Below are 15,466 nucleotides of genomic sequence, written 5' to 3'. Positions count from 1 at the left end.
ACGAGAGGTGGAGTTGGCGGGATTTCTGGAATCATGGCTGCCAAAAGTGCTAAATAAGCCACAACTGGAGAAGGCATTGAAAATAGAGAGAGCACACAGGCTGGGGAGAGCCGAACAGAATGCGGAGAGACCGAGAGTGGTAATCTGTAAGATACTTAACTATGCACATAAACAAGAAATATTGAGGGAATGGAGACTAAAAGGAAAGATTTTATATGAAAACAACAGCGTGCTCTGCTTTCAGGATTTTTCAACCGCAGTTGCAGCCCAGCGTCGACAATTTACTGAAGTATGCAAACGCCTCTATGCAAAAAAAGCAAGATTTGCTCTGATGTTCCCGGCAAAATTAAGAATACAGCAAGAGGGCAGATGGCATGTTTTCAGCTCACACGTGGAAGCTTCACAGTTTGTCAACCAAATGCTGGGAAGCGGGGGAGCAGAGAGTGAACAGACACAAGTAAGAGGCCAGAGGAGTCCATGAAGAGAACAGCTCGCCAAGGCAGGCGAAAACAATAGAGGAAGACGACAGTAGGAGACACAGTGGAATATTCAAAGCCACAGGGAACTTGGACTCACATCAAGACAGATGATAAAATCTAAGAGCCAAGCAGGGACATTCGAGAATAATATGCTGAGCACTCAGGAGCATAAGCTGGGTAAAGTATAAAGAGAAGTTGAAAGTTTGAAGCTGTTTAATAGGTTGATAATAACTGTTATAAGTGAATGAGGGCTATATCTGTTACAAGTCCATGAAAAGAAAAGTTTAGCCAAGAAAGGCTAAAATTCTAGAAGAAGAAGACAGTGGAGGACATAGTGGAATACCCAGAGTCAAAGGGAACTTGGACTTACATAAAGACAGTGGATAAAAACTCTGAGCCAAGCAGGGACATTAGGGAATAATATGCTGAGTGCTCAGGGTTATAAGCTGGGTAAAGTATAAAACAGAGTTAAAAGTCTGAAGCCGGATTCCAAGATGATTCTATCTGTTATAAATAAATGTTGGTTATATCTGTTACAAGTAAATGAGAGATAAAAAGATAGAAGTTATGGGGAACAGCAGCATAACAAGGAGGACGGTGGGGGGGGGGATGAGGGGAGACAGGGGCGTGACCAGTTCTCTAGCGAGAACGGTAGTCTGGTCCTTCGGGAGCAGCATGAAGGAAAGGGGACAGGGACGGGAGGGAGGGGGGAGGGGGGTAGCAAGGGGTTTAGATGTTTTGGTTATAAAGTTTCCTTTTGTTTTAATCTCTTTTCTCACAACACAGGTAACAGCGAGAGGGCGGAGACAGGAAGTGGGTAGACGTGGAGAAGGGGGAGGTACCCAAGGGCTGGGGGGTGCATCCTCACCAATACGAGATATGGAACAGAGACATGTCAATAAGAATGTGAAATGGGATCGATTAAATTAGTTTCTTGGAACGTGGGGGGGATTTCATCACCCATTAAAAGAACCAAAGTCCTGCAGGCTATGCGACGGCATAAAGCAGATGTGGTCTTTCTCCAAGAAACACACTTAACAGCGGTGGAACATAGTAAATTTAAGAAAGGCTGGGTGGGGGAGGCGGTGGGGTCCCCGGCGAAGGGGAAAAAAGGGGGAGTGTTAATGCTGTTTCGAAAAGGGTTGCAGATACAAATAAAGTCGGTCAAAAGAAGTGAGGAGGGTAGATATGTGCTGGCGGAGGTGGAATGCGGAAACAACAGGTACATTTTTTGTAATGTATACGCACCAAATGTCTTTGACCACAAATTTTATAAAACCCTAATAGAACTGCTGAGCCCCTTCCAGGAGGGCAATATTATACTTGGAGGAGATTTTAATTTGGTATATAACACCCAGATGGATAGGTGTAGCTCTGGGACTAATACAACAAGTAACAGTGATAGAGGCCTGCCCTTTCTGTGCTCGACTTTAGACTTAATTGATATATGGAGGGTACTACACCCGACACACAGAGATTATACGCATGTGTCCAGGGCGCACTTGACACAATCTCGTATTGATTACTTCTTGATCTCTCGGGGCCTATTTGCACAAACACCAGCAGCAGAAATAGGACCATGCGAAATATCAGATCACTCACTCATATACATACAGCTGCAGGTGTCTAGAAATTGGGGAGGAGGGAGTAATTGGAGGTTCCCCTTTGAATTATACCGGGATCCACATTTTAAGGAATATATAAATGGAAAGTGGAAGGAGTTTGAAGAGCATAATAGGAGCCACCAGCAGCAAACAAGTTTATATTGGGAGACAGCAAAAGCAGTAATGCGAGGGGAGATAATAGCATATAGGGCCCGAGCCAAGAGAATGAGGGACAAAGAAATCCTCCGCTTGGAAAAAGAGATAAGAACTAGGAGGCTGCGATTTGGGGAGACGATAAAGGAAGAGCAGAAAAGAGCACTATTAGCATCTCAAAGGGAGTTAAACGAATTATTACACCAGAGGGCTAGGAAATCACAAATGTATTATCAGCACCAGCTCTTCCAGTATGGGAATAAGGCGGGAACTTTATTGAGTAGGTTAGTAAAGGGGCAGAAGGGGCCTACTAGGATCCTACAAATTAAAGATGGGAGAGGGCAGACAATCCGGGAGACTGAAGGGATCATAAGCAGATTTAGGAACTATTATAAGGCATTATATGAAAAACCGTCAGACATAATCCCGGATAGTGAGGTATACTTGGCTAACCAAGAGCTGCCTAGGGTCTCAGAGACGCAGTTGGAAACACTGAACAACCCCATAGTGGAGGGAGAGTTGATGTTGGCACTGCAGCAAAGTAAAATACATAAAGCGCCGGGGCCGGACGGGTTTAGTATGGCCTTTTATAAACTAGTACAGGAACAGGTGACAAACCCATTGATGAATCTCTTTAATGAAATGATAACATCAGGAACCTTGTCTGATCGGCTAAATGAGGCGAAAGTAATAGTATTATTAAAACCCGGTAGGGACGAGAGGGAAGTGGGGTCATATAGGCCAATATCTTTGATAAACTGTGATATAAAAATCTATGCGAAGATATTAGCTAATAGGTTGGCTAAGGTGCTTCCAGACTTGGTAGCCTCCCCCCAGGTAGGTTTTGTAACAGGCAGGTCAGTGGCAAGTAATATCAGAGCACTACTAGCTTCCCTGGAGACAGTGGAGAAGCAGAAAAGGCCTTCTGTGCTGGTTAGTTTTGACGCAGAGAAGGCCTTTGATCGAGTGGTATGGAACTTTATGTTTGAGGTTTTGAAGAAAATGGGGATAGAAGGGGCATTTAGGGAAGCGGTGGGGGCACTGTACTCTAACCCACAGGCCTATATGTGGATAAATGGGGAGAGGTCGGACTTGTTCCCAATTAGGAGAGGCACCAGGCAGGGATGTCCTCTGTCGCCTCTGCTCTTTGTTTTGGTTCTAGACCCTCTGATCAGAGAAATTAGAGACCATCCAGAGGTGACGGGGGTAAAGTGGGGCCCGCAAGAGTTTAAAGTCTCAGCTTTCGCAGACGATATCTTAGTACACCTTACCCAGCCTAAGCAATCTTTAGAGGCTTTGTTAGAGCTCTTCCAGGAGTATGGAGATTTCTCAGGATTTAAGATCAATTACTCGAAATCATTGGCGCTGGCGACTAATGAAAGAGTGAGAGGGATATGGAAAGGAACATTTCCTTTGAAATGGGCAGTGGAGTCACTTCGATACCTAGGAGTGCGGATCACCATGCACACTACAGCCTTATATCATACCAACATAACTAGATTAGTAGACGCTATGAAGGAGCAACTAGGGAGGTGGAAAGCTTTACCAATCACATTACATGGGAGGATACACTTGTTTAGAATGGTGGAGTTCCCCAGGTGGCTCTATACTTTTCAGGTGCTACCTTTGAAACTAAAGAATAAGGATTTGAATCGGATCTACAAGTACGTAAGGAAATTCGTATGGAGGGACTCCAAACCTAAGCTTCCTTTGAAAATATTAATGGGCTCGTGGAGGGAAGGGGGGTTGGGCCTTCCGGATCTCAGGCGCTATAACCAAGCTTGTTTGTTGAGACACTTGGGAGACTGGTTGTTAGACAGGCAGGATTTCACGCCTAGGAGACTGGAGCAGGAATACTTTAAACCATATCATTTATATTACCTGCTGCAGTGCCCAGGGATAGCTATACCTAGTCAGGTGGGCAATAGCGTGTTGCTAAGACCCATTAGAGAGATATGGAAGGATCTAAATAAGAGCTGGGGGTTGGGGGCAGAGACATCAGATCTTTTACCGTTACAGGGTAATCCCCAATTTAAACCGGGATCAGAAAATAAAGTGTTTCTTAGATGGGCAGGACTAGGCATAACAAGGTTAGAGCATGTCCTGGATTCTCGGGGACAATTACTGGGTTTGGGAGCCTTGGGAGTAGGTATAGACTACAGCCACACATTTGCATATGGTCAGCTAGCTCACTATGTTCGTTCCTTGGACGCAGCACAGTTGGGAGGCAGACATGGACGTAGAGTCAGAGAATTCTATGGTTCCGTACCTGGAGAGAGGTTATCTGTTTCAGGGCTGCAGAAAGCCTTGTGGGAGCTGGGAGGAGGTAAGGATATGGACAAAATACAGCAGAAGTGGGCGCGAGATTTGAAACAGCCTAACCTGCAAATTAACTTCCGGAAGCTGGTGGCACAAATACCTTCAATATCAGGGAATGCAAATTTGAGAGAATGTCAATATAGAATTCTACATAGAGCATACATGGCCAAATCTCAGGTGTTCCAAATGGGGGGGATCCCGGATCCATTGTGTTCCAAGTGTAGGCAGGGAAAGGGCACGCTGTTTCATTATCTATGGGATTGTTACAAAATACAAAATTTTTGGAGACAAATAGCTCAATACTTGGAAAAGGTGTTGCAGCATAAAATTCAGTTTTCCCCCAAGGGGGTCTTGCTAGATCAATATGAAACATTAGCAGTCCCGCTGAAAGGGGCTCGGCAGTTCATCCGCAAAGCCAGCATACTGGGGAAGAAGCTTATTCTGAATGGTTGGATGACAGAGGAACCGCCAGACTACTGGCATTGGAGAAACCGACTATATGACCTGCTCATGCAGGAAAGGAGGGAGGTGGGATCATCCCCAAAGAGAAGAAAGGTGTTCTTAGGAATCTGGGAAATGTACATACAATCATTATCCTCCAGAGCACGAAGTTTTCTGTTAAATAGACTGTAAAGGAAGAAGGGAAGAAGAAGAGAAGGGAAAAGGGTAACGGATAAAGGAGGGAAGAGAAAGGAGAAAGAAGAAAGGGGAAAAGGGTTTTTTTTTTTTTTTTTTTTTTTTTTTTTTTTTTTATGTTCCTTTTGGGATCATTAGAGAATGGAATGAGGATGCTATTGGAAGATGTGGGCTATGTAATGGGGAATGTTGAATAAATGGAGTATAATGTATGGTCACCAATAACATGTTGAACTATATAAGTAGCAGGATTAGGGAGGGGGAAGGGAGGTTTGGGGATAAAAGAAAAACTTAATTGACTGGAATGTAAATGATTTACTTGCATTTGTACAATGCTCATGTTGAAGTTTTGTTGGTTTGCATTGATTTTCAGTCAATAAAAAAGATTTAAACCCTAAATAACAAAGGTTTTAATGACTTTCTAATTAGCAAATAATTTGTTAGTCCATGAATCAAAGGGGGCAATGTATTCCATAAAAGAACTATCTGCAATTAGAGATAAACCAGTAAGATGCCTTCACTCCACATATAATAGATACAGTCATCTTATAAAACTTCCCAGACTTCAGTAATATTTTACTTTGATAGATTTACTTTAATTTATAGATTTCTTTACAGAACCTTTTTATGCTTTCCGAATACAACTTCTTTGACTGGGTGACTGGAGACCTGGATTAGAGGAGAATGTTAGAGGTGACATATTTGAGGATCGCCCCTGACACACTTCCACAGAGGTGACATAACTAAACTAAGCTCTCTTGCTATGGGCCCTAAAGTGAACGACTGCATTAAAAACTGGTTGAGTGGGAAGCAACATAGGGTAGAGGAACCTGGACCCCTCCAAGACAAGGGGTTTTACTAATGGTGTGCCTCAGGAATCAGTCCTCAATCCAGTTCTTTTCGTAAGTAATACTGCAGCATGTTTTGAAAAAGATTTGCCTTTTTCTAAAATATGCAGCAGAGTAGACAACCTGGAAGGTATTAAAAAAAACTTGAGGGATCTTGCAAAACTTGAGGAATTCTTTAAAGTGTAGTAGTGTGGTTCTATCAACTTTGCCAAATTTGCTCCCTCCGACTGTTTTTAGTCTGATGCATCCTCAAACACCCCTTGGTTCTTTCCAATATTGACTACTGCAATGCCCTACTTATTGGTCTCCACCAATGCGACTTACACTGTCCTCGGAATGCTGTGTTTGAACTGATCACCGGTAGCCGGAAATATGATCACGTTACCCCTTTATTACGCCAAGAACATTGGCTTCCCATACACATTCGTATTCAATATAAGCTCCTAATCCTGATTCATAAAGCACTCTGCACTGGTCAAACCCCTATTCTCATGCAATAGCTAACACTTTATTCTCCTTCCCGGACACTTTGCTCCTCCAACCAACTCCTTCTGACAGTACCCACTGTCCAACAGATCTCATTGGCTTCCCTCCAGAAAACGATGTTTCCTGTTGTAGAACCCACTCTCTACAATGCTCTTCCTGTACACTTACAGTTACAATACTCTCACTCTCACTCAGACTTTAAAGCAGCGCTTGAGACTTACCTGTTTAGGCAAGCCTATGGATTGACCACTTGAACTTAGGACACTTTGCTTGGAGGATTTTGTTCCAGCAGATTGGCCTGCTGCCCTCTGTCCCTTTCCCGACCTTCCCCTCCCCCCTGTTCTATATGATTTGTAGTTCCTTTCTATTAGTTTCTTTTGTAATTACCGAGTTGTAAACCATTATGATCGTATGCACCCTTGGCGGTACGTCAAATAAAATACAACCTGAAACCTAAGATTTAATTGTTATTAAAGAATACAGAGTCATGCATCTGAGCTGCAAAAACCCAATGAAGCAGTCAACAATGGAAGAAAGGGAATGTAATTGTCCATGCTGCCTCTCAGTGCTCCCTGTACCTTAACCCCCAAATGCAGGTTTTCAAATGGCTCTTGTCAGAGAGCTTTCCTATAGGTTACCCAGAGGCTCCACCTTCTTCTATTCAGACACAATGCAAACATGGTGTTTTTAAAATGAAAAGCTCTCTCACACTTCCCTATTCCATATTATCATATAATCTAAACAAAAACATGTGAAAAAATGATTTTAAACAAATAAATAAAAGCATTAAGAAAGAATCTGCTGAAGGAATTGTTTTAATCTGATACTAGGTGTTTAGTCAGTATTGGAAAGTTGGAAATAACCCCCCAATATTCAGCCAGTAGCAGACAGTGGGGGTTTGTCTGCCACCAGCGCTAAAACTGGAAATTCAAAGCCAGGTCTTGTCTAGGCTTCAGCACTGAATTTCCTTTTTTTTTTTTAAGCCAGCTAGCGGATGACTGGTTGCTAATTAGTATTATTTTTTATACTGTTTCACAGTAGTTCTATTATTAGGTTTCAATTTACTGTTTTCAACTTTACCTCATTTATGTATTTGTTTATTCTTGTTTATTTTGCTATTGTTACGCTGTTAACAAAATTGTAAGTTTTATGTTAAACTGTATCTGCTGTACACCGCCTTGGGTGAATCTCTTCATAAAGGTGGTTAATAAATCCAAATAAATATATAAATATTCAGACTTAACTATGAGTTTGTGGATATAAATAGGACAGCTATTTACACAGTCTTATTTATCCACTAAACCTGGCTAGTTATGTCTGAATATCGGGATATAACCAGACTCCGCCCCTGGAATGACCCAGAATACCCCTGACATAGTCGGCTTGAAGTTTGGCTCTAACCAGTCATTTTCCATTAGCACTAACCACTGAAAATGACTGGATAGCTACGAACAAGTGAGTTTGTCAGCGGCCATTCCTAGCCAGTTAACTCGCTTTGAATATCGGTCGGTAAATTAATATTTATTTGATGGTCCATGAAATATGTTTTTAAGTGCCATAATAAATGAAATGAGGTATTTTAAACATCAATTACAAAAAAGGAAAAACTTTCTAAATGAAATTTCATCCAACAACCCACCAACTCATTTGAGCTTAGCCTAGGTCTGGTTCTAGGTAATAGTGGAGAGATATGGAAAAAAACGAAAATCAAGTATTTTTTGAGGGTCAGTGTCCGCTCAGGTGTGGAAGCATCTGCCATTGAGCAAACCCTGCTCTCTTCTCCAGTCCAGACTGCTGAAACTCAAGAGCAGAGCACAAGCACCCATTTCCAAAGAAAAGCAAACCATCCTTATCATTACACTAATATAATGTATGCATTGTAATTTATGTCCCATAATTAGAAATATCCCTCAAAAGTCGAACAATACAAAAACAGGTGCTTGCAAATAAAAGCTCAGAAATAAAAGCCAAAATGCAGGGGCCCTTTTACCAAACCGTGGTAAAAAGTGGCCATAGCACATCCTTAGGTGGGTCCTTCCCTCCTGCTAAGGCCATTTTTCCACAGGGGTAAAATGGTTGAATTTCCTATTTTCCCATTAATGGCCATTCTTAGGGTTCCTTTTACTAAACAGCGGTCAAAAGTGGCCTTCAGTAATGTGGATGTGTGAAATTGGCACACGTTAGGCCATTTTTACTGTGGCTGGGAAAAAAACCTTTTTTAATGTGGGCAGTAAATGGCCATGCAGTAAAATCAAAAGTAGCACACAGGTACTTAAGGCCTGAGCCCTTACTGCCACCCACTGACCTAGCGGTAAGGGCTCAAGCACTACTTGTGTGGTAATCAGGTAGCGAGTGCCAATGTGGCCGCACAGCTGATTACTGCAGGGAATGTCCCCGGCAGTAGAAAATATTTTCTACCATAGGAAACAGCATGCAACAGCTTTGAAAATACCCCTGTGGTAGTGCCGATTTGGCAAGCACTACCTGTGCGTTAGCCCTACTGCAGGTTAGTAAAAGGACCCCTTAGCACAGTGTTTCCCAAGTCGATCCTGGACCCAGGTTTTTTTAATACCCACAATGAATATGCATGAAAGAAGTCTGCATGCAATGGAGGCAGTGTGTGCAAATCAATTTCACGCATATTCATTGTGAAAATCCTGAAAACCTGCCTGGCAAGGGGGTACTCCAGGACCCAGTTGGGAAACACTGCCTTAGCATGTGAGCCCCTAATGCCACCTGTTTTGTATGTAGTAGGGACTCATACACTAAACCTGCACTAATTAATAAATAAGCATCAATGCCAACATGCCCCCCCCCCCCCCCAGTGAAAAAATGTTTACAAATATTTTAAGGTGCAGTTTGAACATGCACAACCAAAATTTACCAAGGGATACCTCAGTGCACTCCACGGTGCACCATTTTAAGCCGAGGTAAGCACGCTTCAAAAAGAACCCTAGGGTATACAGGAAGGACCTTCAGAAAGTTGTGTTTCACCTACTTGCAGGGTTGCTGATTTCAGTCATTAGTACCATCTAAGCAGGGATTTTCAACTCAGTACTCGGAACACACCTAGCGAGTCAGGTTTACAGGATACCCACAAAAAATATGCATGAGATACATTTGCATACAATGGAGGTAGGACATGGGCAAATCTATCTCATGCATATTCATTGTGGGTATCGTGAAAAACTGATTGGCTAGGTGTGTTCCAAGGAATAGGTTGTGAAATATGTAAATCATGCTCAGTATCTTAGTTCATTTAGGGGCTCCTTTACCAAACTGCGTTAAGTGCTAATGAATACTTAGGGCTAGATTCTATATATGGTGCCTGAAAATTCCACACGGAAAAAAAAACACGCCTACGCGTATTCTCTAAAAGTACGTCTAGATTTTATAAAATAAGCATACATTTCTGTGTGGTATATAGAATATGCCGAGCACCTTTGTACGTGACCAAATTTAGTCACAGCCATTTACGCCATGTTATACTTGGCATAAATCCCAACACCTAAATTAGGCGCAGAGCGGGTGTATTCTAAAACAACGCACATAGATTTTAGAAACAATCACACCCTGCCAATGGCCGTGCCCCCTTTTCAACTCTACGAATTAGAATTTAAGTGCACCACATTACAGAATACACTAAGCAAGTTGTGCGCATAAATCTTAATGCCAATTAGTGCTAACTGCTTGATAACATCTAATTAACAGCACTGATTAGCTAGTTTACCAATTAAGTTACGCGCATACAGAATACGCTTCGATTTCCATGTGGAAATTAAGGCACATATATAGAATCCCGGGGTTAATGTGGAAAAAAGGCATCCAGTCAAACGCATTAAAGCATTTTGCGGTAGTTTGCCTCTTAGCATGCAATAATCGTGCATTATTTTTAAAAAATATTTTTGGGAGGGGATGTGGCATAGGTGGCATGCTAATTGGATAACGCAGACTTAACGCAGGAGCACATGATGTCTCCTAAACAGGGGGCAGTATATGCTCCTGCATTATCTTTTTGCAGGTAGCAGGCGCTAGTGTGAATATTAGTGCACAACCTGAAATAAGTGGGAAAAAAGGCTAAAATACTACTGTGTTAGAAATGGGCTTACTCTGTGGGAAAGTCCTGCATTAAAACACGCTAAGTCCATTTCCTAATGCCGTTTAGCAAAGGGGCTAGATAGAAAGATAGCTTGAGCTATATGTACAGAGAAAGAGAGAGAGAGTCTTATTTTAAAAAAGCATGGCCCCATGCTACCTTTTATGAAAATTTTGTATCTATGTGTATAGATAGATATACAAATATATATATATATGAACATATACACAGGGTGAGGCAAAGAAACATAAGAACACTAGTGGAACCAAGCCCGTTTCCTCAACAATGAAACGGGCCCTAGAAAGGCTGTCTTGTAAGCGACTTTTTTCTCTCTCCCCTGCCCTCTCCTCCATGTCCAGCAATTCTTCCCTCCCATCCCATCCATGTCCAACGATTCTCCTCTTCCCTGCCCTCTCATTTGTGTGCCGTGATTCTCTCCTCTCCTCCCCTCCCGTCGATTCTCCTCTCCTCTGCTCTACCCTCCCCTCCCTGCCCTCGATGTCCCTTGATTCTGTTCTTTTTTGTACCTGAACATTCTCTGGCTGGCTGGCTTCGTTCCATTCCATTCGTACTGATGTCAGCTCGCCTCCAGCGTTCCCTTCCCTCTCACTGTTCCACCCTCTGACGTCATTACGTCTTGACGCGAGGGTGGGACAGTGAGGGGGAATGGATCGCGGGAAGCTGGCTGACGTCAGGAGATATTACGAAGCCAGGCAGCCAGCCGTGGAACGTTGGAGGTACAAATTATTATATAGGATAAGAGTAGCCATACAGGGTCAGAACAATGGTCCATTTAGTCCAGTATCCTTCCAACGGTGGCCAAGTACCTGGCAGAAACCCAAATTGTGGCAACTTTCCAGACTACAAATCCCAGGGCAAGCAGTGGCTTTCCCATATCTGTCTCAATAGCAGACTATGGCCTCTTCCTCCAGGAACTTGTCCAAACCTTTTTTAAACCCAGATACGCTAACCGCTGTTACCACATCCACCAGCAAAGAGTTCCAGAACTTAACTATTCATTGAGTGAAAGATAAATTTCCTCCTATTTGTTTTAAAAGTATTTCCATGTAACTTCCTTGAGTGTTCCCTAAACTTTGTACTTTTGGAATGAGTAAAAAACATCGATTCACTTCTACTCTCATATGAGAGGAGTTCCATCCTCTTTATCATTTTGGTCACTCGTCTTTTGCTGTTTTCTCAGCAACCGCTTGGAATTTCATGTGAAATTTTACAACTTTATGCGTTATTAATATCTACGTTTATGTGTTGAATGGAATGGAATTATCTTTAAACACAGTGAAGTTACAGACTTTTTAGCATGACCACCTAGTGATTTTCACACTTTCAGAAATGTTTGCATTGTAAAACTACCATTATTTGGGAAACCAAAAAGTGGGGTACCAGCTTACTGTATATGACATCACAGTGATGTAGACTTTTGTCTGGGGAGGCCTATCATAAGTTCCACCCAAAGCTGCAAACAATCGCGGCAGTCAAGGAAGCACTGAAGATGATCTGGGACAGCCTGCCACAGGGACCAATGGACAAGGCTGTTAAGAACTTGCCAAAGCGTCTGAAGGCCTGTGTTAAAGCTGGGGATGGAAACTTTGAGAATTCACAGTGATTGCAAAATTCGGACACATTGTTAATTGTATCATTTGAATTACATTATTTTACTGTGTTTTAGATGAAACATTTTAACTCTCAAAAATCACTGGGCAGTAACGCTAAAATTTCAGCAACATCAACATAGCTTAAGATAATTAAATGTTGTTTAATATATTAAAGTAAGGTGACTAAATAAGTTCATAAAAAGTTCTCGTTGAAATTCAAAGCGGATGCTGAGAAAACGGCAAAAAACTCTGTTTGTCTTACCCTGTATATTAAACTAAATTAGTTTAAAAGACACTGATATACTGAGCACAATTTACATATTTTATAGAAGTTTAGAGAGTCCCAATCACTGAAATCAGCAACCTTATATGCAACTTTTAAGTTATTATTGCAAGTGGGTGTTGCACAAGTTTCAGAAGGTCTCTCCTTTATGCTACATGTTTAAGAAGTGTAAATAAATGTTGGCTTATAATTTATGCAACAAGCAAAAATATAAGATTTAAAAGAACCCACTATGTTGCTTAAGATGTGTTTTGTCTCTGAACAGGAAAAAAAGGCTCTACTTATGAAAAAGGGTAAAGAAAATCACTTAACACAGTAATTACCCATTACCCTCAGGCAGGATGGCACAGGTCTATTTAGAAGCTTCATATGTTGTTTATACAGACAAGAGAGAAGTTGGATTTGGTTGCCACTAAGGAAATGGTCTAACATTTAACTACTGGGTTGAACACCTAATATCCCTTTCCCCAGGTGACACTATTGTTCAGACAAAGAGATCAAACCCAAACATCTTGCAGCTTTGGCCAGCAGCACCATAATCATTATCCGCCTCCTGCAGCTCAAGAAATGAGTTGACGTGTTTCATTGAATAGGTTCACACAGTTCTTGGAAATGATGCATTCACTAAAGTCAGTGAAGGTACCTATATAGGGGCAGAAACCAAAGGATGGTCTCTCTGGTCCAAAGATATGAAGCTGATCAACATGAGGGGCATCAAAACAGGCTCAGTCATATCCATGATGGTAACTGGTACCCATGTGAAGACCAGATCAGTCTTTACAACTTTTCACAGTGCTCTAGATGACTGCCATAGTAGGATCCTGTTTCGCCTTAAAATCAGCAGACCAGTCCAAGCATAAGCATGTTTTCAGACTGTGATCCCTGAGCATTTCACCTGTTTTTAATGATTATGGGCTAGATTCTATATATGGTGCCTGAAAATTCTGCGTGGAAAAAAATGCACCAAGACGTATTCTCTAAAGTACGCCTACATTTTATAGGCTTAAATTTCCATGCAGTACATAGAATTATGATGAGCGCCTCTCCACGTGACCAAATTTAGTCACAGACATTTATGTCACATATATCACATTTTACTTGCAATAAATCCTGACACCTAAATTAAGCGCAAAGTGGGTGCATTCTATAACAACAGACACAGATTTTAGAAATGCCCATGCCCACCTATGGCCACGCCCCTTTTCAACTATATGACAGAATTTAAGCGCACCCCGTTACAGAATACGCTTAGCGAGTTCTGCGTGTAAATCTCAGTTAATGCCAATAGTGCTGATAATTGTGTTAACATCCAATTGACAACGCTGATTGACTAGTTAACCAATTTTTAAGCTACGTGCATTGTTACAGAATACGCTTCAACTTCCGTAAGGAAATTAAGGTGCAATATATAAAATCCTGTGGTATGTGTATAACTGGAATCTGCCTAAGATGGAATATAAATAAATAAATACATTTTCTAATAAGAACAGCCAACCTGTAGTCCAAGAATCCCCAGAGGTATTAGTAGCACCCAACAGGCCTAGACCAGATTTATATGTTCCCTGGAGCTATGTTATTATGCAGCCACCCAGCTCCCATACAAGGCATGTTGGACATGGTCCTACTGCAGCACATAAGGAAAGGGAAAGAATGGAGTGGCTCAGTCTTCATCTAATTTGACTGAAACAGGAATAAAAAGGTGGTATACCAGCACGACAGTAGTGTTTCATTTTATACCTCTCCTAGAGAAGTATAAGAATCATTATTACCCATCAAAATACTACTGCTGATCCCTGGGAGGGAACTGGAAGACATGGATCTAGCCTTTGGGAAATGCACGATACTTTTAGTGACCCAGATTTACCACTGTGGGTACATAGCATGGTGGACTTGATGGCCTTTGGCTGACCTGGCATGGCCTTTAATGTATTTTTCTCTCTCGGATTTCTCTGGACAAGAACGCGGTCCCATGATCCTATCATCGTTCCCAAACGGTTGAGTCGTCACCCGGAATGAGAGAAGCACAGGATACATTACTACACAATTGTTACAGGTGCTAAGGACGCCACGTGCTGCTTGCACAACGAGATCTGCGACAGCAAATGGCAGGTAAAATAGCAGCTAGCTGCAAGAACTCAGCGACACTACCCTCGGCTGCCACCTAGCGACTGGGGCTACCATTTACATTCTCGATACATACAGGCATAAAAGCACTTAGAACTTTGTAAGTCTAAGTGCTTTGAAAATGAGTCCCATTGTCACTTGCTAGTAAACCATTTATTCTTTGAATATACAAATATGCAAATCGTACTAAGTAAACACCTGAATACTGTAACTCACACTCTGAAAAAAAGTTTAAAAAAACAAAACACAAGCGCATTAATGAATAGCGTATTCTTATTTGTGATCACGGCTGTCAGTGCAACTGGAAAGGGTTTCCAGTCATCCAGTGCGCCTTTTTGAGAAGATCGGATTGCTAGTGCATATAAATAACTCAAATCATTTATAGGGATCCCGCATTAATCCGCTAAACCCAAACTCCAGTCTGACACAGGGGGTTTCATTCTACCAGTCAAGCTCATAAAAGAGCACACTGTTAGCTAAACTTGCAGGCTGCTGGGTTATTTTTGGACACGACAAGGAGGGAGGGGCGTTTTGGTACATTTGATCTCCGGGCTACGGCACGGGTAAATGAACTAAGTGAAAGATGCGAAATGCCTTTGCTATAAAGAACATTTTTAATTTAAAAAATGTGGGGGGGAGGGGAATAACTATTTCCCTTTCGTTTTTTTTAATCATCTGCGAGAACGAATTCCTTTCCTTATACGAATGTGTGTTTTCTTAGGTGACAGGCAGCCCTGTGGGTGCAGCAGTGGCAGTGCTAAGCACCCCCATTATTAAGCAACTACTTTCACTGTGTCCAGTGCATGTTATGTATTTAGTACCCCA

The 15,466-nt window shown here is 41.9% G+C and overlaps 1 protein-coding gene across 1 annotated transcript in view; it reads right to left on the bottom strand.

Annotated features, from left to right (window-relative positions):
* GALNT18 (polypeptide N-acetylgalactosaminyltransferase 18) overlaps nucleotides 1-15,466 on the bottom strand; it is a 726,672-nt gene that overhangs the window by 710,376 nt on the left and 830 nt on the right. The window lies entirely within an intron of this gene.

The sequence above is a fragment of the Microcaecilia unicolor genome, chromosome 4 (genome assembly GCF_901765095.1).
Source record: "Microcaecilia unicolor chromosome 4, aMicUni1.1, whole genome shotgun sequence".
NCBI lineage: Eukaryota > Metazoa > Chordata > Amphibia > Gymnophiona > Siphonopidae > Microcaecilia > Microcaecilia unicolor.
The sequence above is the reverse complement of the archived record's forward strand: the minus strand, read 5'-3'. Positions and strand labels throughout refer to the sequence as shown.